Raw genomic sequence first — 27,535 nt, 5'->3', positions numbered from 1 at the left:
AAAGAGAGAGCGACAGAAATAAAGAGACAGAGAGGGAACACAGGTACTCAGAAAATATTAGCATATCCCTAAGGAATACCAACTAAATTGATACAGAATGAACCCAACCCCTCCTTCTCTCCATTTTCTCTCCTTCTCCCACCTCCTCCTCCTCCTCTCTTCTCTCTCTCCCAGACCTCTCCCAAGGTGTCACGGTGTCTTATTCATTAATATGTGTAAATCCTTGTTTTCGTCAACACGGGCGGACAGCGGGCAATATCGCCAAGCGACATCGGTGGGCCGGTGTTGCCGCCTGCCTGACTCCCCGACTCCGGTTCATCGGCTGAGGCTCGTCACTCAAAGTGACGAGCGAGCCAGGGCTGAGGAAGTGAGAGTGAGAGAGAGCAAGGAGAAGAATAAAAAAAAAGAAAAGGAAGGGGAAGGGGAAGCAGAGGTGGGAAGAGGTAGAGAGAGAGAGAGAGAGAGAGAAGTACAATCTGTTAGCCTGGGTGTGACTTCATACAATCTGAGCTGAAATGCTGCAGACATGGACTCAGACGTTTTCTTTTTATTCCACGCTGTGATGCTTATTGGTTCAAAGTGTCACTTTGTACTTGTCCGTGACAGGTGAGTGAGTTTCGGTACACTGGTGATCGTGAAGTAGCGTGGCGCACATCTTTTAATTGTGATGTAGAGTTGAAACAGGATAGAATCTGTTACTGCTACTAAGAAAACTCTTCAGGAAGAAAGCACGATGAGGTTGAAAGCTGTGGAAAAATCGCAGAAGTGGACTTAGATTTCCAAAGAACGTCATTAAATGTTGTTATCATTGTCTGTATATACTGTATATTATGATGTTAACTCACAAAGACTCCATCCACTCAAAATGTTAAATAAGTGTTCTCTGCGCTACCCTCTCGCTGCTGAACATCCATGATGTAATGTTGAAATGACGCAAAATAAGATGTCATACATTGCCCTGAATTGCAAGTATTAACGTATTTCAAAGCAAATCAAGTTGTTTTGTCCCTAAGTGCACTTTCAGAGGTATTTAAGATGAGTCATCCCTTTTAAGAGCACATAAGTGGAAACAGTCATGGCCACATTTGAAACCACTTAGTTGAAACAATAGAAAAAGAATGCAATTTGCACTGTTGGAATTAAGTTGTCTGACTTAATGTGGTGTACTGACTTCTTTTTTTAAATTTTCCATTGTAGAAGAGCCAGTTCGCTCAGTGAACGCTCTGACATATACTGGACATTAAATTATAGGATCTGCAGGAAAAAATCAATTAATGGCTTAGGCAATAAGCAGTAAGCTGTAGCTGCTCTGACATGCCAGGATGGAAGCCTTGTGACACTAATACATGCTACGTTATTTGAATAAGGACTGAAAGCTTACTCCATTGATTTTTATTACAGAAACAGCAAATTGATTTAAATAACACTTGTGATGGGAGAGTGGAATATAAAGGCTTAAAGCAGGCCTTACAGCAGCTAACATTATTATTAAAGTCAAAGCATAAATAGCCTAATTCAGAGGAAAGAATGGTTTTTGAACTATATTACTGGTCCAATGTCAGTGCATCTTAAGGATGATGTGGTGATGGTGATGTCTTCCCCGAGCAGTTTAAATGCAGATGTTCCTGTATCACAGCAAACAGCGAAAGGAAGGTGTGTATCAAGAGTTTGCAGTCGCTCACATTAAACCCATGTTGCATTGCAAACAGCTCCTCCATTACCGAGGATGCCCCGCTGTGAACTCTCCACTGAGCGCGTGCAATCCACACGAGGCACGAGGGATGCGTAGCGCCATGCTAGTATGTTAAGATTTCATTTAGATTTCATTCATGTTTTAAAATATCTCTTGCGCGGGGGCTGCATGGGAATATATATTCCATGAATGGGAAATGCCTGGATGCGCGCGTGTGTGTGTGTTTGTGTGCATCCCGCGCTGTAGGACCATTCATCGGTGAACAAGGCCTGCGCCGTTTTCAATTTCCAGAGGTGTCAGCCGGACCTGAGGAAGGCTGGAAGCTGATACATCAGTCGAGCCGCCGGCCCTATTGTGAATCTTCACTTCATACACAGATATCGTGAAATATATGAGCATAAATTCGGAGCTATTGTCAAAGTCTGACGCTGACAGGTAGCAATAGCAACGGCCGATCCCCTGATTATATTCATAAACAACAGGTTAACTTGTGCTCACTGTCAGACACCCGTGCAAGCAAATACACAAAACCACGCAGAGGAGTACACGTGCACGCATCTTTTCTTGTCGTGCTCTTCCACGCACAGAAGCACGCATGCACGCGTGCGCAGTCGTGCGGTTGCAATCAAACAGCCATGCACCTGAATGCTTCGCTCGTTCTCTCGGTGCGCCATCGCCTTCACAATGCACCTCCCCGTCTTACACACACGAACGTGCGCACACACACCCTTTGAAGACAGCTAATGTCCCTCTTCGGATGTTATGCAGAGTGTGATTTATTGTTTGCAGTGCGTACATGCAGGGAGAAGCAGCAGAGAGAGAACGCAAACATAAAGCAAATGCATGATATGGTCGTAAAAATATGACAGACAGGCGCTTATCAGGTCGATACAGTAGTGTGGCTCTCAAGCAGATTCTAAGTAGTTTTGCAGGCAGTCTGGTCTTTAGGTTTTTTATTATTACTCCCTCTGTTCTCCTGACCTTACATACAGCACCTATTGCTCTTCAAAAACACCAAGCAGGTAATAGATAATGACTGTCACTGTGACCCTGCGTGGAGTTGCTGTAAAGCAGGTGTCATTTTAATAACATATGCTAGCAGAAATTCTAAGAGATGCGGTAGTCCTAAAGCGGCCGGGATGAGATGTGAGCCCTGGCGTCTAATGGCTAATGCTCCTTTATGAAGTACCTTATGAAGCGCTCTTACATGAAGACCAGGGCGGCTTTGTGCTGTGTGATTCACACAACAATGCCACAGACCTTGCTAGGTGTTAGCAGCCCGGATCTCGGTTTATTATATTTGAAAATATGAGCTCCATTTTGATTTGATGTGATTCTCCATGTATTCCACGGAGCCCGATGCCCTGGTGGAGTTTTGTCGGACACGGGGAAATCAGGGCTGGTACTCAGGGATGAATCATTTTCGGTTAAAATCTGATATTGCTAGGTCAGTTTTTTCCCCCAATGTCTTCATGGTGTCTGAACTTGATCCAGAGGCTTTTTTTTCAAGGAGATTTGTCAGATTTAAAGGTATCAGTGATCTGTGATTTCTATTTGCCTTAAGACCCATATAAGAGTATCAGTGCCATCAGCTGACGGTGGCCTAGCTGCCACTCCTGAGCTACGATTGGCTCCTCGCTGCATATATGTGTCTTTTATTAATATGGTGTTGCCTTTTTTATTAAATTAAAAAACAACAAAACTGAGTCTATATTTGATATGTAGAAAAACTGCACACTTTGTAGAGGACAAATCACACACCGGTACCTAAATTAAACCATGGTATAAAGGTAGTTTGAATCGAAGCAGAACAACGACAACAAGGACAGACTATAGTATAGGGATAGTTCAGGATCTTTGGATTTACCCTTATTTGCTTACTTTCTGAGTGTTAAATGAGGACCACTCTCGTGTTATGTTTGGTATGGAGCTAGACTAGGCTAGCCTAGCTTAGCCTGGAGTCAGGGAGAACAACAGTTCATTTTTTTACAGTCCACCAAATGTAGCGATCGAGGTGTTCATTAGCAGTTTTGTACTAAGTGTGGCTCGGTGTATTTTTGTCAGCACAGTCATTCTGAGCTTGAGAAATGTCTGTATTTGAGCACTGCACTGGCTGACTTTTCTGGAAATGTTGCTGAAATCCAAGCATTTATCTGTCCACGTGTGATGAAGGTGTTTCGAGTGGCCACGACAGAATGAAAGCCAGATTTTGAAGGAATGCCAGTCAAAATATTGAAAATACAAGGTGAGAAAAATACTCAAATGGAAACTGGTGATTGTTTGTGTGTAATATCTGTGAGGACGGCTTGGCTGTTTTGTTTTATTTGGTGAATTAATTTGTAATATTTAGTTTCTGACTGGATGGCCAAACCTACAGTAAATAATGAGCATTAAATGAAGTGTTTTTTTGGAACACTGTATTCCAACAGAGAGCATTTCTGTGCTCAATCAGGTAAAGCATTCCCTCTTACTCGACAACACTGAATAATAAGAATCACCACTCCTCATGAATTTGTGCACAAGAGAAATAACACGTGGAAATGCAGACGTGTAACATTCCTTCTATAGGAAGGTAGACTTCCTTCGCAGTGCATTGCGTGCCCTTCTTATTCACCAGGCCACAACTTAAGGGCCCAGTTACAGTGGGAAAGGGTTTTATGAGTTTACGGGATGCTGTTTTTACGAGCGGCTGAGGAGAAATAATGGGGTCGAGTATCTCCCTCCTTCGTCCTTCCCTCGCTCCATCCCTCTCTCCCTCTCCCCAGGCCTCTCCTATTACCTGCCGGCTGGAGGACTCAGGAGTATCGCTTAATAAAAGTTAATCATGAGAAACTTGTTCATTAATTACAGTTCAAGCCGGCTGCCTGCCTGCCTGCCTGGTTGCCGTGCCATTTCTTCCTCATGTTAAGGTACGTCTTCCTTCGGCCTCAGTCTAGACTCTTGGTTTTTTTGTCCTTTTCTTTTGTTTCACCTCTGGATCTTTGTCCTTTTTATTAAGAAAATGTTGGATGAAACCGTCTGTCAGGTAAGACTTTTCTTTTTAGTCAATAAAACATGTATGCACACACACACACACACACACACACACATATTTGTAAGTTACTGAGGAGAGCAAAGAGGGCAAAAGGGACATGATGTAATCTCTGAGGCAGATTCAGACTGTCGTCACGGTGTGTGCGGGGCAGCAGGGGAAGGGCTCGACTGAGCCAGACCAGGCTGAACCTGGAACACACGAAGATAAAACATTTGTCAACAAGTGTTAATTGTGTGAGATCTCTAAAATAACGAGGTGATAACTGTGCACACGCATAATCAGAAGCAGAGAGGCCCGCCCCTTGTTTGCACACAGCCACCCTGAGCAGTAGGTCAAAGTTGAAGCAAGTCCGTGTGCGAACTCTGAGTTTGGCTCTCCTCTGTGTTTGTGTAACACTCTGACAGCCCAAAAAGGACTCCGCCCGTCAATGTGCACAACTAAAGCGCTGAAGTTTGTTCTCACGCCGTACGTCCATGGCGAGCTACCATTCTTCTGATTGACTGATGCAAAGCATTTCAAGATACGATCGCAACAGCGGCTAAAATTAATGCCGACAACGATTAGAAAATTGAGGCAACTCACACATGAAGTCTCATAATCCACCGATCAACACTTAAGAAAGATAAAAAGGGTCGGGTTACATGTTACATTCAGATGATCCAGTCCACTAAAATATCTGACATAACCCACCTTTGTGTGTGACATGTTGGTTTAAAAATGGCCGCTGCACTCTGACCTTTTGACTGACACCTCACTTGACCAGTTAGGATCTTTCATTCCATCTTTCTGGCCAAAAAGAGCCGGTGAGAGTACACGCTGAAAGGAAGTGCCTCAGTCTCTTCATTCGTGTAAAGATCGAATAATTTGCAACAGCTGTGCAGATGACTGGAAGTTTGCTCAGAAAACAAGGACTTGCTGCTTGAGCAGATAATTTATAGCATAATCAAAGAAGTCAGTGTAAATGGGGATATTTTGCAGGGTTTGAAATTATAAATATAATACATGGCCTCAATATAAATATATATAGCCTAAACATAAGTATATGTACCCAAATAAATGTAAATATAGAGGGTCTAAATGCAGATTGCTTAAATATAGCTCTTTATTCACATATAGTAAATGGCCTTTTTTGGAAAGCTTAAACATACCATTAGAAAAGATGTTAAATATATATATTTATCAGTTATCAGTTTTTATTGAACTTGATATAGGGTAAGGCTGCTGTTCATGCTTTGGTCCCGTTGTGTTTCCCAGCAAATAAGTCCCAGGTATGGTCAACTGCAGGCAACTATTTGCAAAAACAAATATTCAGACAGAAATAAAAACCTTCTACTTCAGCCTGTTCAAACTATGATTAATTAATGCCAGTAGCATCCTCACTGCTGGGGATAACACTTTAAAGTTACAATTCAAAACAGACCAAAATCATGTGTGTAATCCTAATGGTTCAAGAGCAGCTTTTAGTTTACTTTGGGTACGTCTTGGATAGGACCTTCATCACCTGACTGCTTGTTCTTCTTGCCCCGTCTGACCAAAATGTTATTACTGAAAGGAAAGGTAGCCAAAACTATGAAAATGGGACCCAAGCAGTAATAAACTGGAATCATCTTTAGTTAGAGGTGATGAGGCGCTCTCGTTCCTGCAGCTCAGCTTCATGATTTGGGTTGATGAAACTCTTATAAAGCTGCCCGGTGCACATTACCTGCCGCTGGTCACACCCTCACATGCCAGTTTATTGGGCAAACCTCACTCAAACTAAAGCATGCTAATACAACACTCCTGCAGTAAATCCTCCCTGCATGAAGTTTATAATGTTCAGCTTTTCTTGCTCCAGAGAGGTGTTGATTCAACATCAAGATGTGCTGTGGCATGCGCTGCTGTTGAACTCTATTGCATTATACAGAGAGGTGTTTCTGTTAATTAGCTTCCCCTCACTGACCACAACATACATCCTGCGAAATAAAGTTCAATCATCACCTCTCAAAAGCTAACCTTCATGACTGTGTGATTTATTATAAGACTGTTGTACGTGCACCTAATAAACAAGCAACAAAGTGTGTGTTCACTGTGTCTGTGTGTCTCTTTCTCTTTCATACATACACATGCAGACAGACAGTGAGTGAGACGCTGCTATAATGTATTTAACCGCGCGTCTCTGTGTTTCTTCATTATGTGGTCCAGCTGGGTCGAGGCTGGATTATCGCTGGCTCCGGCTCCACGCGGATTCCTCCCGACCGCAGAACAGCAACGGCAGAGGGGCCGAAGACAAACACAGCAGACAAACACATCTTTCGGCCAAAACCAGCGGGGTTTGGACTCCTGCTTCCTCCGAAGAATGAGGAAAAATAGACTCACCCGGTGCTTCGCTGTGAGGTCAACAGGCTCACCCAGCCGTGTCATTACAAAGTACACACAGACACACGCAAGCACACACTCTGCAAAAATGATCAGGCTTGACAAATGTTTTTATCTCCAATCCTGCTAAGCAAGGCTTATTTCAAGACATAAAATGACCCCAGTGTCCTGCCAGATATGTTTCTGCTCTGGTTCCAGAAGTTGCACTTGTTCCAGTGTATGAGTAAACTGTTTCACTAGGTTTGTGTTGTGAAATTACTTTTTAACAGACGGCAGATTTTAAGATGCTCCATTCAACATTTCCCACCTAAAATGTTGAGGAAATTATCCTTTTTTTCAATGTGTTTTTGTTACATGACTTTGCTCTGTAAACAGGCCACGCCAACAACATCCAACATACGGCTGAATCCAGCAGTGAAATATCGCTGTGGTGCGTTCATGAGTCCAAAGACTCAGCATTTTGTTGCGGTTCACAGATGTATAGTTGACACAGTGTTTCCTCTAACTCTTCCAAACACCATTAAGCTCTCCTCACTGCTTAGTTAAATCAAAAAGATTACATAATGACTGGGAAGGGCTGCAAAACCTACCCCAGAGCCGCAACGTGCTCGTATACTATCTGCCCTGCTGTTTTTCTATCTGTCTGCGTCGTCAGAGCTGAATAATGTGTCTCACTGGTGAGTTTGGGGCTATTTCTGTCATGAATTAACCTTCCATACTGCGGTTCTTTAAAACGGGTTTCAGCGTGTGCAGCTACTATACAGGTTAAGCTTTGAAACGCAGCAGTGGCTTTCATCTGTGGAGGCAGATCACATGATGAGCAATAGATGGAAATGAAAAGATAAAGTGTAATGTCAAACTATGTATATGTGCTCACAAAAAAAAAAGCACAGATGGATTTTATGCTTTCACATATGTACATCGCTATTTCACACGTGAATTAACGGCAAACCATGTGCACGTACATTCTCATAGAGTTATTGTATTTAACTATATCTCTGGGCCTGCAGAAAAGGTAATAAGGGGACCTTAAATTTAGACGAATCCTTTGAAGCAAAAAGACACAAAATAATGTCAACAAATCTGTTTAAGTTTATCAAAATTTGGCTTTTTTTTTCCTTTTTTTTCTTCATCAAACTCCTGATCTATAAATCTCATGTAAAACATCAAGTTGAATGAGTGACAGCTGCTTGTTAACTGCGTGGCTGCCTTCACATGCACGTGTTGTTCAAATCTTTAACTGAGCTGTGCATTTATTTGGTGAAAATTTGGAAATTCTGATTAAATCAGTGCATATTTTCTATAAATATTTGCAGTTGAAAGATCACATTTACATAACCAAATTATATGTAAGTGGTAAGAATGTATTTTACGGTGCAAAGTGTATAACAGCACTGCTGCATTAGGTGTTGTGCCTTGTTGGGTCAAGTGTGTGTTAAAATATGTGAAGTCTTACTGAATTAGAGCCACTGTGACTGCAAAAATGTGTTGTGTGTCACTGGAACAGTCATTTCATTAATGCAGTGCAGTTGTCATTTTGTGTTATTAGAAGCAAAGCACTTAATTAATGGATGCAAATAAGTGCAAGATCACACGTTGCCAAAGTATGAGACAGTTCAGCTATGTGTTGCCAATGTGTGTGTGTATACGTGTGTGTGTGTGTGCATTAATTAGTGGGTTGAGCAAGGTCCACTGTCTTCTAAAGTGTGAACTGGTGATACATGAGCTGGTTCAGGGGAGAAAGCGTTGTGTCTGGCAGGCAGAATTCACACACAGCTTGCTAAAACGATCCCCGGATTTAAATACAAGTCTGTGTTTTTCATAATCCACCTTTATTTTGGGCATCTGCATCGCCGTAAACAAACACATGTATATGACCAGAGCTTTCAGGGGGGCACACCACAGGCAGACAAGGTATGAAGCTGGTAGGACATTGTGGGGGAATCTAAAAAGCTAATTTTCCCAGTGGCCTTCTCGCACCTCTGCCCTTCATATACAGCCATTTCCATAAAGCGCTCCCCCTGGGGAACCAACAATAATAAACAGTTATTAGTAAATGCATTATGCCAGCATGTCCCTTTTGCCCTCTTGCCTCCTCTCAATAGCCACCTACAAACACTGCCAGCACCACTGCAGCACCCAACCGGACCTGCCACAGGCGGATGCATTTGTGTGTGTGTGTGTTTGCGTTTCTGATCCATCTCACCACAGAGCACTGAAATCGTGAGGGAATAGGGCTAATGCTCATAATAGTGCCGGCCATTACAGCAAAAAGCTTTGGACGTTGTGTGCCTGCCAAACTGTTGTGATTTCATCTGATTGCCTGGTGCTTTTAGTTATGAAATGCCTTCATATGACTTTTTTTTTTATTTATCCAGTTATTTTTCAGTGGGCTAAATTGCTTTGAAATAAATTCAGATATTATTATCCCTGATGTTTAGTCATTCAACCTCTTCAATTAGCGATCTGAGACTGGTCGCCTGTGTAATTGGAGATGATACTGCACCTCGGTTTGAAAGCAGCCATATCATGTCTAAAATACAGATGAGTTGCTGTTTGTATTTATTCTTGATAAGCTAGCAAAGCTAGGCTAAGCTCCAAATTGTGTCTGTCTTGTGTTTAAAGACGACTGGTGGCTCATGTTTACAAGGGTAAAGGGGTACCACCAGAACATTGTGTGCCATTACTGATTTTTTATTTGTTGTTGTCATTATCATTAGGACTCATGGGAGCAGACGCGCGCACACACACATGCACATGCACGAACAGCATCTCATCTCCATAAGGGGAAACACAAGCTTCCTTTCATAAACAGAGACTTTCTATCTGCATGAAGGGCGGGCGAACTCGTCCTCCATGCAAATGCAAAGATGGGAGGGGGTGAGGGGGGGGACAAAGGACAAGCACTTGCCAGGCCTCTCCAGTGTGGGTCCCCAAACAAAGGTCCCTCAGTGCATGAACTTATTTACATCTCTATTTCATTGGGGGCACATAAGGAGGCTGGGGGGGATAGGGGTGTGAGGATAGACAGGCTGTCTACCTGAATGAAGCTGTCCCGTTGTGGATGTTTTGTTAAAGGTTGGTCGTTAGGGCAGCTGGAGACACACAACACTCAAAGATCTGCTGGGTCTCCCGTCTGTGATTGTGTGTGTGTGTGTGTGTGTGTGTGTGTGTGTGTGTGTGTGTGTGCGCGCGAGCCTATTTATCTCTTCTTCTGCTACACGTTCAGCCCCAGACTTTTCCTTCTGTGTCCAGTTGCATGCAGAGATGTTGCATACATGGACTGTGCAACCTAAACAACGTCACTCCCTTTATCTACCACCTGTTGATGGGCTGTTTAATGCTTTAGCACTGTTGAAAAAGAATTGCAAAAGAATTTAAAACAGAAATGCAAGTTTTCATGATATTTGTTTCTATTGAAATGAATATGGACTTTTTGCCCTCAGGGCTCCAGTGGTGCTTTCTGAACAGAAAAGGTAATGTTGCTGTGGAGTCGCTGAGCCACCCGTGGGCTACATCTGAACCCTGAATTCATGTTTTTAGCCTAATATTGCTTTTCTTTTGGTAAATATGTGCTAAAAAAGTCAGAAGGAATTAACTAACAGTGCCCAGATTGCTTTAGATACAGAAGAACCCTGCTGAGAGTAAATGCGACCAAAGCTGCTGGGCCTGACAGCATCCCTGGCCACGTGCTAAGAACTTGTGAAGACACTATAAACTGGCGTGGGGTGTGCAGGGCCCGTAACACGAGGTCTCTGCAGTGGGTCATGAAAACTGCCCAGAACATCACTGGCACCCATCTGCTGTGCGTCAGTGTTATTAGTGAGGTGAGGTGCCTGTGCAGAGCCCACTAAAGGACATCTGTATCAGCTCCTATGTGTTTTCATTCGTGACTCTTTAAGCAGCAGCTTTAAGCTGGATGTTGAGTAAAACACAGATCATACACAGGACACAGACCCATAAGGACCAATGCACGTTTGTGCACGCAAGTTGCATGAATTACAGAAATGCGGAGTGAGTGCACATTTAATAATACTCAACTTGTGCATCAGGTATCTGTGAATGGTGCACAAAGCATACAAAAGACAAAAAATACAAAAACTTTGCCCATTGAGGGGACAAATTAGTTTTCTTTTAGCTTTTTGGGGTACTTGATGAGTCACACATTACCACTGCTAACTATCCACATCTGATTTATACCAAAATTTGTGCACAACTTACTCCATCAAAGAGTGAAACGGTTAATCTAGTGTGGACCAGCAACATCCTGTCCTAATGAGGACATTTTGATGTTAGCAGAATTAAATGAAACACATCTTGCTCATCTTCCACATGACCTGACACGGTACAAAGAGACAACAAGGGGAAAAAGAGGGAGGAAGAAATGATGTCTATAAAGAAGTGAAAACAAATGAGAGGAAGATGGAGGAGGAGAGTGGAACAGACAGTACGCATAAATGAATGAAAGTCAGGGAGGGAGAGAGAGAGAGAGAGGTGGAGCGGTCTAATTTGTACATGGCTGCTAAGTAAGGAGAGCAGGCTAATTACTGGCTGAACAGGGCAGGCACAGGCTGCTCATGTCAAAAAGGACAGAGCCACTTATTAGGCATCAAAGTGTATTCATATCACAGCACAAAGGAGATGGGGGTCGAGGGAGCGCCAGAGAGGGGTACAGCATGTGTAAATGGAGGAGGGGGTGGGGGTTAGCTAATGAATGTCGTTGAGTGGTGCATTATGGGACCCTCTCCTCAGGCCTGTCACTGTTTTGGAACAGTGGGGACTGCAGACGGGGCGGCTTTGATTGTGTTCAAAGATGGAGCAGAGGAAACGATGGAGAGATGGAGGAGAGAGGAGAGAGATGGGAGGGGGCTGCCAGTGAGGCGTTTGGAGGAGGTGAGACAAAAAGAGGAGGCACAGGTGAAAAGTTGAGAGAGTTTGGGTCTAACTTTATACCTCAGAGGTTAGACATAATGATGTAAATACATCATGAGAAGAACTTCAGCTTTTAAGGAACGAAATTGCTTAAAATCTGGTTAAAAAGATCATTGTCTCACTCAGTCAGGAGTCAGAGCTTGTATATCATACTCAGCCATGAATTCCTGATAATGGAAGCAGGAAAATAAGATATATGGGAGCACACGATGGGGTCGGCAGGAAGACCAAAAAGTCAGCATGCAGTGGAGAACCTGCAGCCTTTCAGCAGCAGCTGTCACAGTCAGAGCTTGAGTTTTAGCCATTAATTATCCATCAACATGCAACCAGCAAGCACAATACTCAGTTACATTACACTGCAGAGTAACCAAGTGATTTCGAAAAATGTCGTTCTGTCTACATAATGGAGGTCCTGTTAGTCCTACAGGGATGTGGACAGACACAGAGGGAGATTTGGGGACCCACCGCATCCGGTGGTGGTGCAGTGGGAAGTGGATCGTAAACTGCTGCTTCCATCCCAGCATCCTGAGTTCACAGTATATGAACCAGGGAACCAGAGGTATAAATCCTGAAGTGCACCTTCTAGCCGCTCACACCAGGCCGGGGCTGGCGTGGGATGAAAGGCCGTCTAGAATCCCTAGGTTTAACCACACACACACACACACACACACACAGACATAACCATGGCTCACCCCCCACCAGCCCCCTGCCTGGACCCTGGCCCGCAGCCCAGCGCCTATGGAGCGTTTATTAGAGAGGAGACTGAGCACCATGTGCTGTGGCCCGGGCTGAAGGAATGTGCCTGGCCAACAGCAGATCACAGCGTGGAGATATCTGTAAAGAAGGCTACTCATTTGTGCTGCATTGTGTATGTGTGCAGCATGTGCAAGCTTTTATGGTGGGGGCAGTTGTAAAATTTGTTGGCGTGTCCACTTTGTCCCACCTGGTAGAGGAAAAAAGCTTAATATACATCTGTGTGAACTGTGTGTCTTTTCATTGCATGACATCGCCCACATGTATGCTAGTGTGTGTGTTTGTCGTGTTTGTTGAACGTGAGGGAGACAGAAGTGAATTGGGCCATAATGCATGATTTTTACCTAAAAACTACAGATATGTGTTTATAATGGGAAGAGGGCCTGATGATTGTTACGTTTGTGTGAAGTGTGTATAATAAAATCATGCCACAGTTGCATATTGTGTAATCTATTTGTTAAAAGGAGGCTGTACAAAATAACGTGTGTATGATTTTTTTTTTTTTTTTCAAATCCGCAAAGCTCTCTTGGCCATTCTGCATGCACCTTTGAGATGGTCCCTAACTTCAGCTTGTCATTTCCCCTCTACTGCTGCACAAGATGTCAGGCTTCAGTATCAGATCATCAAGTGAAAAATAACACCTGCACAACATCAGTCAAGCTTTAGGTCACAAGGATGAACTTCACAGAGTGTCTGAACATGGAATATAAAAGAATCTACTCCTCTTTTTCAGCCTATTGCCTATTTGTTTACTACTTGGCATCGTGGAAAGTGCTGCTGCTTTGGCTGCTATACGTTTCTGTTCACACTGTACAGACAGCTATCACCGATGCTGATTTATGGATTTTGACTATCCTCGACTAGCAGTGTGCTCGTGGTGTGTTTTGCTTTGACTGACTTCTGATTTTTAGAAGAAGGGGTGTGACTTTTGCACACTGTATCAATCAGGTGGCAGTAGAACAAAAAACATTACTGCCAAAATCTGCAGGCTGTTCGTATCTGCTCATATCATATTATCTGTCCATATAAGGTTAATGTATTTTTTTTTGTTTAGAACCATAGTGCATGTCAGCGATAATGGCCTCTCCGAACTGGACATGGACCAAACCAGAAGTTTTTTTAATGGAACAGCTTGTTAAAAAAACAAAGAGAAATGAAAAAAAAAAAAAAAAAACCTCACCATAAAACGCCTCAAAATAATGCTGTGATATCAGAGAGACATCATTAACAACAAACAAACAGCTTTAAGGCACATACTGTCACACAAAAACCTACACTTATCCCAGCAGCACTGCAACAACCAATATATATGCCTGCTAAATTAGCATCCTGGCACTCTCATTTATGCCGTTTGGAACGTTCAAGCGTCAGGGTCAAAGTCGTATTCGCAAAAGGTGAGGCCAAACAAATGAGATTATAGCTGAATTAACTAATTACCATCATTTCCATTCCCTAACAGCCTGTAATATCTACGGCATAATGGTGCTTGTCAGGTTTATTGTTGTGTTTGTCTGGGAAGCCTTTGCCCTCTGGTCTCACCTGCTGAAACACATCGCCCATCCATTAGAATGCATTATGGAAATGAAATCTTTGTTGTTGTGTGTGTGTTTTTTTTTTTAAATATAAGCCTTGATATGACAAGTTGTTTTTTTCTCAACTGGTGTTGTGTTTTTATTTCCTTTTTTACACAGAGGGGAGTGAAAGAGTAAAGAAGGAGGAGGAGAGGGAGATATAGAGAAAGAGAAAAAAGAAAGAAAGTATGTGGGTCTTTATTCAAGGTTACATCGGGCTGGAATTTGTGAAGGAGCACCTATTAGAGACAGACCTTTCAGAGGAAAATTGGACCCGTCTACCTTTTAAGGACGACATGCTAATTCATGTCAAAAAGGCTTTTAGTCAGGAGGACAGGGCAGGAGGAAAAGCTGTTGTGTTACATTCATGCAGGCTGATGTGCACTCACACTCAGGATATCGCAGGCAAAATACTGACTCGGGATTTGGTTTAAAAAAACGTGTTTTTTGGACATTTTACAAGTGAAAAGATAATTACCCTTATTTATTGGAGGGGGGGCATATTGTGTTTTCATTGCATTTAAACACAATACTTTATTTATGTCATTGTTTCATTCAAAAACACAGTCATAGTTTACTGTAAATAATATCACCAACTATTTTTTATTAAACAGCTACCTTTATGGACTGAGAAAATACTAATCCCTCTTAATAGCACAAAACATTAGTTACGACTGTAACTCCAGACTCTATAAGTATAGTCATAGCTCTCTGTGTTTGCGTCATGCTTGCTGTGCATAAAACATACTGAGACAAAGCATGTGCTGAGTCGGTGAGACACTTCTTCCAACTTGTTATTGTGTGAACCACAGAAGGAGAACTTAAGGTGGAAATGAGGGATCTGGCCTTAAGGTTGATGCCGTCCTCTGTTATAGAACAGTAGGAGGGTGAGGCCGACAGTGCACATAGGCCAGGGCTGGGAGGAGTGCTCTTTGAGAGAGATTTGGGGTATTGGATCGAAATGGGGACCCCCCCAGAGCATGCAGTGCCAGGGGTAAATCCAACTGTGGTGCTAGAGAGTGTACAACAGGTTTCTGTCATCTGACTACCTGTAAAAAGCGCTTCACCAACGGATGCTCAAAAGGCAGAGGACCCGACTTGGGATTTGAGTCTCTCTGCACACAGCAGCACTGAAAAGGGGACCATCTGCTCACTTAACTCGCTGTGGCAGCAAGGGTTCTCGCTCCATGGATAGTGCACACCACTGCAGGGGGCAGTCCTAACCTCTCCAAGCACTCCTGTTCAGCAGCCTGGCCCGCAGCCACTGTCCGATCACTGGGTGGTGGAGAATCATGCTGTCCAGCTGTGACAGTGTGTCTCTGCACCGTGGAAGCTACCCCAGCTTCTCCGCCAGCAGCTGCACCATGGTCGGGAACCCAGATGCTTTCCTGTGTTCTTGTACCTCCACTAGATTCCCTTCCTGAATGTACCCTGAATGTATAGAGGCGAGCTATCAGGGGAACTGGGGGACAGAGTGGCTCTGGGCCAAGGCTGGTGAGAGATGGCATCCACTCCCAGTGGAGGGATGTCTTGTGCCTTCATGGAGAACCACGGCAATTCCACCCATTGCTAATTCTCTCGTGAGGGGAACAGGTCTACCTTCGTCTTCCTGAACTTGTCCACAGTGCCGTTCTGTACCCCTGGGGTGGACACCACTTTGATGAAGAGCAGGTGTCTGTGTGACCATCGCCATCGACAGGGCTTGTACCTAAGAACTGGTGCTTTCATTTTTCCCGCCTTGGAAAACACTGCTTCCTGAAGGACTGGAAATCTGTGAACCGAGGCCACAGCGCGGGATAATAATGAAAGGCAGCCTGCGGAGTTAGAGCTAGCCATTGTGCCATCTGTGCAATTATTCACGCGTGCTTTAGCTTTTGACCATTTTAGATTTGTTTTTTATTCAAGTTGCAAGTATAGGAGAGGTGAGACATTTACATGAAAAATGATCTTATTGAACAGGTATTGTTAAAGTATGTGCAACTATACCTCTCGATTTCCGACTAGCTTAACCAAACTGAACTGAACCAGCAGACATGGGGCCCAGGGACTCAAGCATCCACACCAAGCCAAAGCCAGAACCAAAGCTTCTGTCTGAAGTTTGTTCAGGATCCTCCTAGATCCTGGCGCATTTAACAGCTAAAGAGACATATTATTTTTTCTCAAGAGTTGATGGAGACCAAAACAGAGCTGAAAGAAACTAATGGTCGGACTTCATCCAATAATCTGATATTCGTCAGGGGGACAGTCAAACAACTCCAGCTGAATGCTAATGTTGCTCCATGTCTACTGGTTGTGTAAACAGGCAACTGTTTGCTAACAAGTTAGCCAATTTTCCCCTTTTTTAGGTGACATCACATTGCATAATGACTGAATGAATGTTTTGTTGCACCCAAGCAGCCAAAAGAGTTGAGTGAGATTTTTCCTGCGTAATAAACCTAAAGTAACCTAAATTAGTGAAGCGTTTTATATGTGGTCGACATTGTAATAGTTCAGTATTAAATATAATCTGCATCATCGACAACCTTCTTTTGATGATTTCCAGTAATATTTTGAGCAGAGTATCAGTGTGGATCTTCTGTGGCAGGAAGCTTCTGAATGGCTTTAAACAGCCTCTGTTCACGTGTGTGTGTGCACAATTCAAACACAGTGGACAATACAGTGCCATGCTCTCGCTACTCTGGAGCCATCACTGAATGCTTTTCACTTTGCAGGATAATCTGAGTGGCTATAGGAAAGGTCCAGTCACATCATGTGACCTACAGATGGTTCTGAATCTGCTGGGACTCTCCAGTGTGTGTGCACAAAGCGAGCTGTGGACCTCCTGGGATCCTGTAACTGGAAGAGATCAAACAAAGAGTTGAAGATGGAGGGGAAGGACTGTGCCTCTGCTGATAACCTCCTCAACCCTCCGACACTGACAGCTCCTGCAGAAGAAGTTAGCCACGCATGCGCTCTGGAGCTGACACACATGCACACAGTCATAAATCCACACACACTTAACGCTGTCTGACTTATTCTTAATTTCTTTATCTCTGCATCCTTCTCACACTCTCACAGTCTCTGTCTTCTCCCCTCCCTCTTTCCTCCCACCTTCTTCTCTTGTAGCCCGCCGGAAAGTGAGGGGTCTTTCATTTTTTTCTGACATCCTTGTCCTTCAGCCTATTGATTGGCGACCGAGCCAGCGAGCCCCTGTCGGCTGCTAATAGAAAGTGAAGTTCATCAGCCTTTCCCTTCCCCTGACACACACACACACACACACACACACACACACACACACACACACACACACACACACTAAGTCAGCCCTCCACCGCTCAGGGACCCTCCCATCAGCAGACACCCAGTGATCCACTGTTGAAAGGCCAGCAAACTAACCTTTGCAGCACTACCCTCACTTCCTGTCAAGCCTTACCCTTCCTAGAAGTCTGTTTATTTATTTTGGCTGGTTTTTCATCCCTGAGTTGTTGTCTCCTTGTATTGTATCAGGCTCGGTTTCCATTTTTATGAGTGCTGATGACTAACTGCTGCATTTCAGTTGCATTCAGGGTCAGTTGCAAATGAAGATGTTGTGATGATGTGAAATGAAAATGCCCTGTCTTTGTAATTGTTAAAAGCTTACGTTTTGTAATTACTGAGTGGAAATCTAAACTCTGAAGGCTTAGAAAAAAACAAGTTAAACTCAAAGGGGTGGGTATAGAAACAAAGACAATTTACTCTACAAGATGTTCGTGGAGTTTAAAACCAAACTGCAGTACATACAGGACAAATTTTCCATGCTTTTGAACTGTTTGAAGAATAAAGACAAGTCCCAGATTCACTCTCCTATTAGCTCTGTTTTGGTCTCCATTGACTCCAGAGGAAAATATCTGTCTGTTTAGCTGCTAAATGCTCAAATGTGTTCACCAGCTTGTTGGCAACTTTCAGCCGTTTGGTGCAGGTCAGGTTGTGTACACTGCTAAGTAACTTAAGTAACAAGGCTTGAACGTTTGAAGAACAAAAACATTAACCGAATATATTTTACTAGTATCTTACTGAGTTGATGTGTCTCAGTCTGACACACTGGTTGAGTAATAAATAAAGAAATACAATAATGGGAAAATGGGAAAAAAACTTTTTTTGGAGCACATTTAAAACGTATTGAAATATATGAATAAACACATACAACAGTATGGCGAAATGTGCTGTCATACAAAGTGAGGGAGAGTATTTTGAAATGGTTTATAACTTTAAGTGATCGGTGACTTTATTTTTACTCTGCTTTCCCCTGCAGCTTCTCTGATGTCAACCTTCCCTCTCGCTCGTCTCCTGACAGCTTCACATTTAACCTGGTTAGTTAAGGGTTTATTTTGACCAAACCAGACTTGATGGTGATTGTTGGAACAGTGGAAAGACGAGTTTTATTTTGCCCCATGTCACGTTTGAATGAAGTGTGTTGTATGATGATAAAATAGCTATTTCTGTAAATGGAGTCTGGTGTCTTTGGCGAGAGCAGTCGCAGCAGTTTCTGGTTAAACAAAAAGTATCTTACCTTTTAAAAAGTCTGTCTTTGTAGGCATCCTCTCTATAATGCTGCCAGACACTTAGAATAACCATCTGAGCCTGTCAGTGACAAAAAGAAACCTTTTTAGTGGATGTGCATTGACACGGCAGCCCGTTTTCCAGCTGCAGCGCCCTAGCTCAATATTGGACGAGTTTCAAAAAATTGTCGTCCCCATAAGTCACTTAGATAAAATAACATGGATAATAGGTTCTATTTTGCGTGTTGAGGCCCATACAACAAAGTACTGTCCTATGACGTGTCATAATCATCCATCCATCTATAGTAAAGTGTGAGCTGCATGTGAAGTTTAGATTATGTTCATTCTAATGCTGATTCACAAAAATGCACTGAAAAAATTTGATTTATGCATATTTCTCTTTGTTGCATTGAATGTTGAAAAAGATGATCAGTGAAGTAATACCTTAAAAACAAGCACAGTTCCCGGGATAAAAAATGTCTAATTTTCAGGAAAACTATGAATCCCTAATGGACAGTCAATATGTGTCCAATTACTTGCGTGTAATTTTCTCTGCGGTTGCAGTGCCTTGTTTAATTACATTCCTTTATGCTAATCAGGTTGAAATAAAGTTCAGCCAAAGGCTTAGCTCAAGTAGAGCTACAACATTTGACCACACTGAGGTGAGGATTTGCTGTTGCAGCCTGCATTCAGCTGCAGTGGCACAGAACGGCAGATCCTGTACACAATGCACATACTAAACTTACACAGTGGAAATGGATGCAGTGGTTGTGGCTGCCAATGCCAAAGCATACCAGGTTATTTTCTTGTTTTTTCAACACAAACCAAAAATATTTTCCTGTCCGTTAAGCACTTTTTCGAGGAATGACAACCCAGTTTTCATAAACTGGACTGAATGTCATTGATTACTGTGAACTGCTGTTAATCCATTGATGCACATCTTATTTATTCATAGGAAAATGTCACATATTATTACTTAAATTCACAAAAAGTCCTAGCGAGACCTCAGGCTCTAAAGAGTGCCAATTTACCATCACATCTATTTTAATGAGCTCTCCTTGGCTTGCTGTGCTCCTACGACACCCACTGTGGCTTTGCTTACATTCTACAAGCAGTCCTGGCATTATCAGACAGCATTTTTCACCTCTCGCTAAAGCCTTCGTTTCTAATGTTGGAAGTTTTCTGTGCTTCTGGGGAGAAACCCTGGCTGCATCCAACCCAGACTCAAACTTTGCAAGCTGAAGGCCATAGCCAAAGCCCATCTTGAGGTGAAGGCGCTCACTCATTTTCTTCCTTTTCAGCCTCTCTGTCAGGTCTTAAGCCAAGACCAATGGCTCCTATTAGTGAGTGTGGCAGGCCAGCTGACAGGCTAGTCAATATCCATGAGAAGGCCACTTCATTAATGATCCCTACTTGCTCAGAGAGATGGAGGGGCCAGAGAAAGTGGCCTCTGACAGGCCACAGAGAAACGTGAAGGGCTTCGACTTTATTTTCAGCAAGACACAACAAAATTGTCTGACAGTATATTCCTGAAGGTATACTCCAGAGAGCAGGGGTGTATAGAGAGCAAGGAGAGCTGAGAATGATGGAAATAACACAGTGGATATGATTATTTCTTCTATAGGTTAGTCATTTCAAAATGAATGGAAATGTGTCAGTAGTGCAAACGAATGGTCCAAATGAACATGCTTCGTTTTAGAGACTGCTTCTGCACTGTTGTCCATGACAGTGACTCCATGCCATTTAATGTAACGTCAGTGGGGCATTGTGGCAAGAGGAACAAGCCTAAGGATGTGTCACATTGTCAAAAAGCTGCTGCAGAGGTCACTGCTGCTTCTACATTTCTGGTATGCTTATGGTAAACAGAAGAATTTCTTTGGTGGATCTATTTTCTACCAAAGAAATAGTCCTTATGAAAACATTGTACAGTGTCTAAACCTGGATAAACAGAACCCAAGCTTATTGCATGGCCAGATGCTGCAAGGGGGTAAGTGAGAAAAAGTGTGTTGTGTAATTTGGCTGAACTGACCCTTTAAAGGTACACTCCCTGATTTCGCTATAGCAGCCAATAGAGACCATAAATCACCAGATGCACTCTCTGCCCACTGTTGAAGTTTAGAAACTCAACACAGATGGCACAGGTATAGTTCAGTTGAGCCTATATGGCTGCACTGTGTTCCAAACACAGGTCTTCACAGCTCCAATACTTTGGACCCAATTTGAAATGGACTTAAAGGACCAGTGTGTAGGATTTAGTGGCATCTAGCTGAATGCCCCACCCCTCACCCTTCTCTTTCCAAGCGTGTAGGAGAACCTATGGGTCTGCAGCCTTCAGCTGATGTGAAAACACAAAAGGCGCTCCCAGTGTTTGCTTTGTCTGTTCTGGACTACTGGAGAAACATGGTGGTGCAGCATGGTAGGCTCCCAGGAAGAGGCTCATTCAAAGGTAACACCACTTCTTAGTTTCAGGTGATTATTCATTGATGAACACATAATTCTGAATATTATATTACAATTCTACCAATAGATCCCCCTGTATCCTACATACTGGGCCATTACGGAAAAACTCCAATACCAAATGTGCATAAATTATTTTTCCCCAGAGTATGAAGTATGAAGTATGCTATTGCATAAAGCAACTATAATTACCTGTACCATTAACAGCAGCACGGCCTTTTGTCTGTGTGGCCTGTTGAAACCTGTTGAAAAATCATATTTTTAGAAGTGATTTGACCATAAAAGCTAAGTTGGAGTCTTGCTTGCTCATGAGTCATGGTGAAAAAAACAGATACAAATCTGTTCAACTTTACGCAATCCCTGGCTGTATCATCCCAGCTGGCGGTGCTGAGCCAGTGGAGGATTGTGGGAGAATGACAGCGAATTACAGCGGTTTGGTTGCTTGTGGGATTGCAGCAGCGATATGGTTTCCTGGAAGCCATAATACTGCGCAACGCACTCACTGGCGGCACATCACAAGTCGTTTAGATAAGTTTCTCTTCGCAGGCCTCCGTGAGCACACATACTTTTTCACACACACACACACACACACACACAAACACAATCCAGACACACACCCACCTGCCTTTAGCCCTTGTTTTCCGTCATGTTGCGGCGCTCGTCAGCAGGTGTGTGTTCCAGGGTGAAATGATGTTTCTGCCCTGGTTGACATGGGAGAGCTATCTGTGTAATAGAATTATCTGGAGAGGCCACTCAAAATTAACATAATATGGACTCAAAATGTAAATTGTCTTTCTGTGAAATGTAATGTGCATGTGAATCTGCTCTCTTGCTCCTCTCTGTCTTATCGCCCCCCCCTCGCTCTCTCCCTCATGCGCGCACGCTCCCTTCCTTATTTCCTGTTGCTGCGAACTGATAAAAATCCTCTGCGTCGATGCGGGCGCACACACTTCCACACATTTTGGGCGCAAATACTTGAGAGGTGTGTGTTCCGCTGACACGTGCGAAGCTAAATGCCAACGTACCATTTAAGAGAGAAAGGGCAGCGGCACATCCAACCTTTGTAGTGTGTCATTCAGCGGTGTTCACAGCCGTTCACATATAAAAATGAGGTCTCCTCTGTCCCAGGGAGCAGCAGATACCTTTCACCCCGTCAGACGAAGGAGGAGAGGGGATGTTAACAATCGCTCAGGCTGTCCGATGGAGAGACCAACAAGAACAGGAAGGAATGTTTCATGCTTTGTGTGTCTTTTGGTTTAATTTAATCATGTAGATGCGTCTTACTCTTCTCTACGCCGAGTTCATTTCCAGTGTTTATTTCGCCGCCAATCCCACACGTCATTTTTCCCTTGTTTCCTGCTCTCTTGCCTCCTCCCTTCCTTCGTCCCGTCCTTCCTGTCACGCTGTGATGATGAGCACTTTCAGAGTGTTCAGCTACTGCATTTAGCCATTCAGAGAGTTTGATAAAGCTAAAATCTTCCCCCAGCCTTGGAATTACACGGCAATGGGAAAAGGCCACCTCTTTGTCACTAAATGCCTCTCCCATTCATTCACATGACAGCAAAGTAGTATGTCTTTTCCCACGGTAAAATGCCAGATTTGAAAGCCCTCTATTCGATTAATGTTTAGAGTAAGGTTGCGTGCCATCTTTAATCCACGAGGTATTTTACAGTGAAATAAGAGCTTCTCTCTTTGGTGGACTGGAAGGCGTTTTTGCAGTGAGTTTGACGCAGGAATATTTTCACTATCCACCGTCGCATTTCACCTTTAATGTATAGATTTATTTGGACTCATCTTGACTGTTGACGGGGAGGCGCATTCAGATTGTCTGCATACTCTTCCTATGTTTACATATATGTCCTACATGGAGCTATTAAAAAATAAAGAAAATAATATAGAGACAATGAAAAACGTTGGATGTAAAAGCCGACATTCAGTGGCCTCTGTCACATTCTGATGCCACTTTTCAATCATGTAAGCTGATCTTAATTATTGCATATTTTAGTTTTCCTACCTATTTCTAAATGGCTATCAATATTTAAAACCACCCCTATTTGTGACTGATCAGTACTTCTAAAATTTAGATGACACGTTATGTGTGGCTCTTCAAAAAGACCCAAAGGACACTCAGCCCAGAGGCAGGCGGGTCGAGGACACAGAAAGCGAGCTTTAATAAAGAAAGCTGATTCCAGTCAAACAAAACAGGCGGGCAACAAGAGCTGAGGGAGCAGGCTGGGGCAAAATCCAAGAAGATGGAAAAATACAAATAACTAAACTAATAACAGACCGGTATGACACGAGGAACACAGGAAGGAGTTCAGACGAGGGACAAGGGAACAGACAACCTGACGACTGAAAGAGGGACAACACTCTGACTAAATACAAAAGAGGGCCGACTAACGAGTGACAGGTGAAACTGATCTACCATCACAAGGGAGGGAGGAAGTAAAACAAAAACACGACAGGTGAGGAGAAACAAACCCAAAACCAGAATAAAGATAAAACAACATAATGTGTAATTGATCGTGAATATGACAAGAAAAAAGCACAGTGTAAATAAAGATCGTTCATTCATTCATTCATTGAGCCCTTAAATGTCTGTGTGGTTTATATGGAAAATGCAGCCCTTTCAGTGGACTTTTTAATTCTCTCTGTGCATCATCAAGCTCCTGCTGCTGCTGCTGTTTTCGAGGTGGACGATGAGGATGTCCCCTGTCTCTGATCAATGAACTTCTTTATGTGCTCTGTCATCAGTTATTTTGCTAATATTTGAAACACTGAAGACGACTGTCCACTCTTAACTCGGCGGGACACAACTCCTCACCTGAGCATGCGCGCACACACATACACACACACACACACACACACACACACACATATTCATAAGGAACATGTTGGGGTAGGACTGATGCAGACAGACGGGCATGTTTCTGTCTAATCATGCTCGTGTTGTTTTGAAGTGGAGGCTAGTGGGCCGAAAATGTGTTATTAGACTCAAAAATGTAAAAATAATTTGGCCAGGAATGACTGAAACTGGGATACAGTGATCTGTGACTTTAAATGTGTTTGGACCACCTTTACTCCACACCTGCACGGCTTCATGACTGCATCTTGCACGGTAGTGGATCCTATCTGTCCACCGACAAACAGACACCAGATAAAGAACTCAAAACTGCTTCTGTGCTAACTAACTAACCCACTACAATAGTGTCTCCGGGACCACATTTACCATGATGACACACACACACACACAGATTCACACACAGGTGAAAACAATACCAGCCACACTGAACAACTTGTAATCAAGGAATTCTACTTGTCTTCCTCCACAAAGGTAACAGTCAGTCTTTCAGCCGATGACTGTTTATTCATTCATGAATAACTTCCTTATTGCCTTTAAAGCAGGACTATGTAACTTTGGAATGAAGAAATGACAAATTTACACCTTATAAATGAAATGTTGAGTTCATATGCAAAATCAAGCAACCTGGGTCAATTTGATGCACTTGCTGCTCGGCCTGTCTTGGTCTGGTATGACCAGCACCCTGTGTGACCAGTGCTGTGGTGGCAGCAAAGATGACATATGAAACATCATCTGCACAAAACCGACATGGCCCGGTAATGTTCCATGAAGTAAATATGAATGCAGTGTTGTGGGCAAAAAACTGGATACACCTTTCTCATGTGGGAAGGTTAATTAGCGCTCGCTGAAGTGAAGTAGTAAAGTTTTGCTTTGAAGATTTTTTATAGAAGATTTGGGTCACAGAGGAAACGACTCACAGAAGAAAACTCCTGGCATGGGTTTTGATTTTAGCCGATGTTGATTCATCGCTTCTATTTCAACTTCCAAGTAGAACTGTTCCTGTCCTTGAAACCCTTTCATGTTTTTTGTGCATTCATGGTTTTGACCAGACTTGAGTTTTTGACCTAACATCCTTGGCTTGTGCTATGAGTGACCAAGCCAAAGGGCTTTGAATCTTTTAAAACGTCTGTCACTTAAAAAACAAAGCAGACCAAGAAACCTTCCCTGAGTAATCCAGGGCAAGTGTAAACAGATTTGCTTTTCAAAATGATTTTATTGAAGAGCGGAATGACTCGGTGCTAACAGTACCTTTAGAGACACAATGGCTTTTTAAAGAGAGTTCAGGCTGAGCTCTTTTCAAGTGTTACTACCACCGTGATGAAGGTCAAGGGTTGGTTTTCTCCATTAAGGTGAGTGTGCATACCCCACTACACCCCCTCAAGCAAACGACTACATCTCTATTTATTTTCTTTACATTTTTTCTTTTCTCTCCTTTGCAAGAGCCTTCAAAGACCTTGTGGTTGCACTCCACGCATTATTTGTTCCTCTCTCAAAAGCAGCCTTTCCGCTGTTCACTCATGAATAGCTGTTGCTGGTGTACAAACAAACTGAAGGCGGCTTCTCTTCTTCTTCTCTCGTCAGAGTGCTCCTGTGTTACGGTTTGCACGGGTGGCACAATGCAAGACTGAGATGTGGAAAATCATTCCTTCACTGCAACTTTCTCAACAAAATACCGGACACTAAGTGACTGCACATCTAATCTAACACAGTGTTATTCATTGTGCGGCTCGCGAGTCTCATGTGGCTTGCCAGGTTTTAATTGGTGGTTTGCATAATGTAGCCACTATACATACCTAAAATGTATATATATAGCTATGCTGTGTTACATATATACAGTACACTGCAGTATAAGCATGCAATTTTTCATTTTCATAACATTTGGGCTTTTACGAAATTAATCGATTTTGCTAATGTGGTGCAAACTTTCAACGCTGCGCTTGCAAACTAGCCTTACTTTGGCTATTGCAGTGTCTCATGCTAGCTAGTGCAGATGTGCAGATGTGCACACTGAATCCAGATTCAGTGATGTGAATGAGCACAAGGAGATTCTGAACTTGATGTAAAAGCCCTTCCCCGTGGATGTGTCTCAGTTCTGGCTTTCTCATCGTGAAACTGGACACTGCACATCTTGAATGCCTCACAAGGATCGCAACAAACTACAAGTATGACACAGAGAAAGTCAATCATCCCAGTATGAAGGTTAGCCTGTTTTAAATTAGGACTGTATTGTAATGCATCAACAAAGCTTTGCAAATGTCGTATGAGGAAGGAAAGGCATCCATCATGTTTGGTAGACCTCAAGGATTTTGGTCAGAGGTACTGAATGTCAACATAACTGTTCACAAGAAAGTTCCACAGTGCACCTGTAAATTGGAGAGAGTGTGTCATGGTTCATAGTGCTTTTAAGAAGGCAGAGCAAGATCTTGTCACAGCAGTAGGTAGTCAGAGTAGTAGTTTATAACTACAACCAAGGAAGATGACTGTGATTGCTTTCAGGTAGAAGTGACGCAGGTACTCATTCAGCTCGTAAAATTCACATGCTTATGCCTGTTAGCTGCAGACAGGATCTTATAAAATGTGTTTGATATTGTATGTTTTATTTCTAAATACTCTTCTCCATGTATTCTTCTGCAGTTCCACATGTTTTGTACCACTTGTCTGAGTTTGCAGCGATGGTGTCATCAGGTCTGGGTGTTCAAGGGTGCAGCCCTGAATATTTTGTCTTAACAAAAATAAGAACAATAAAAAAAAGCCCCTTATCTCTTCACCTGTAATTCCGATCATGCATTAAAGCCCTCAAAAATGACATTGTTGATGAAAGACGTAAGTACATTTTACCTACTGATTGATGTACACACAGTACCATTGCTGTGTTGTGTGATGTCAGCCCAGAATGAGCATTGATGTCCATTCAGCCCTTATGGGATGAAATGCGGGATTATTGGTTCTCTTTTGTACAATCTGATAACAGTTGGTGTGTTCAAATAATTTGTTTGAGTCTATCTTTAAAATGAAGTGATGAATAAAGTGTTCATGATCTGATCATCACATTAGAGATTTGGTTAGATTTTGGTTGGCATGTGCTGATTGCATACTTTTTATGAGCAGGACAGGAGAGAGGAGAACAGGAGGAGAGAGTGGAGGAGAGGAGGTGAGAGCAGAGGAGGGGGGGCGGAGGAGAGAGTGAAGGAAAGAGCGGAGGAGAGGAGGAGAAAGTGGAGGAGAAAAGGGGAGAGCAGAGGAGAGGAGGAGAGAGTGGAAGAGAGAGTGAAGGGAAGAGTGGAGGAGAGGAGGAGAGAGCGAAGGAGAGGAGGAGAGAGTGTAGTAGAGAGTGAAGGGAAGAGTGGAGGAGAGGAGGAG

The sequence above is a fragment of the Chelmon rostratus genome, chromosome 11, assembly GCF_017976325.1.
Source record: "Chelmon rostratus isolate fCheRos1 chromosome 11, fCheRos1.pri, whole genome shotgun sequence".
NCBI lineage: Eukaryota > Metazoa > Chordata > Actinopteri > Chaetodontiformes > Chaetodontidae > Chelmon > Chelmon rostratus.
The sequence above is the reverse complement of the archived record's forward strand: the minus strand, read 5'-3'. Positions refer to the sequence as shown.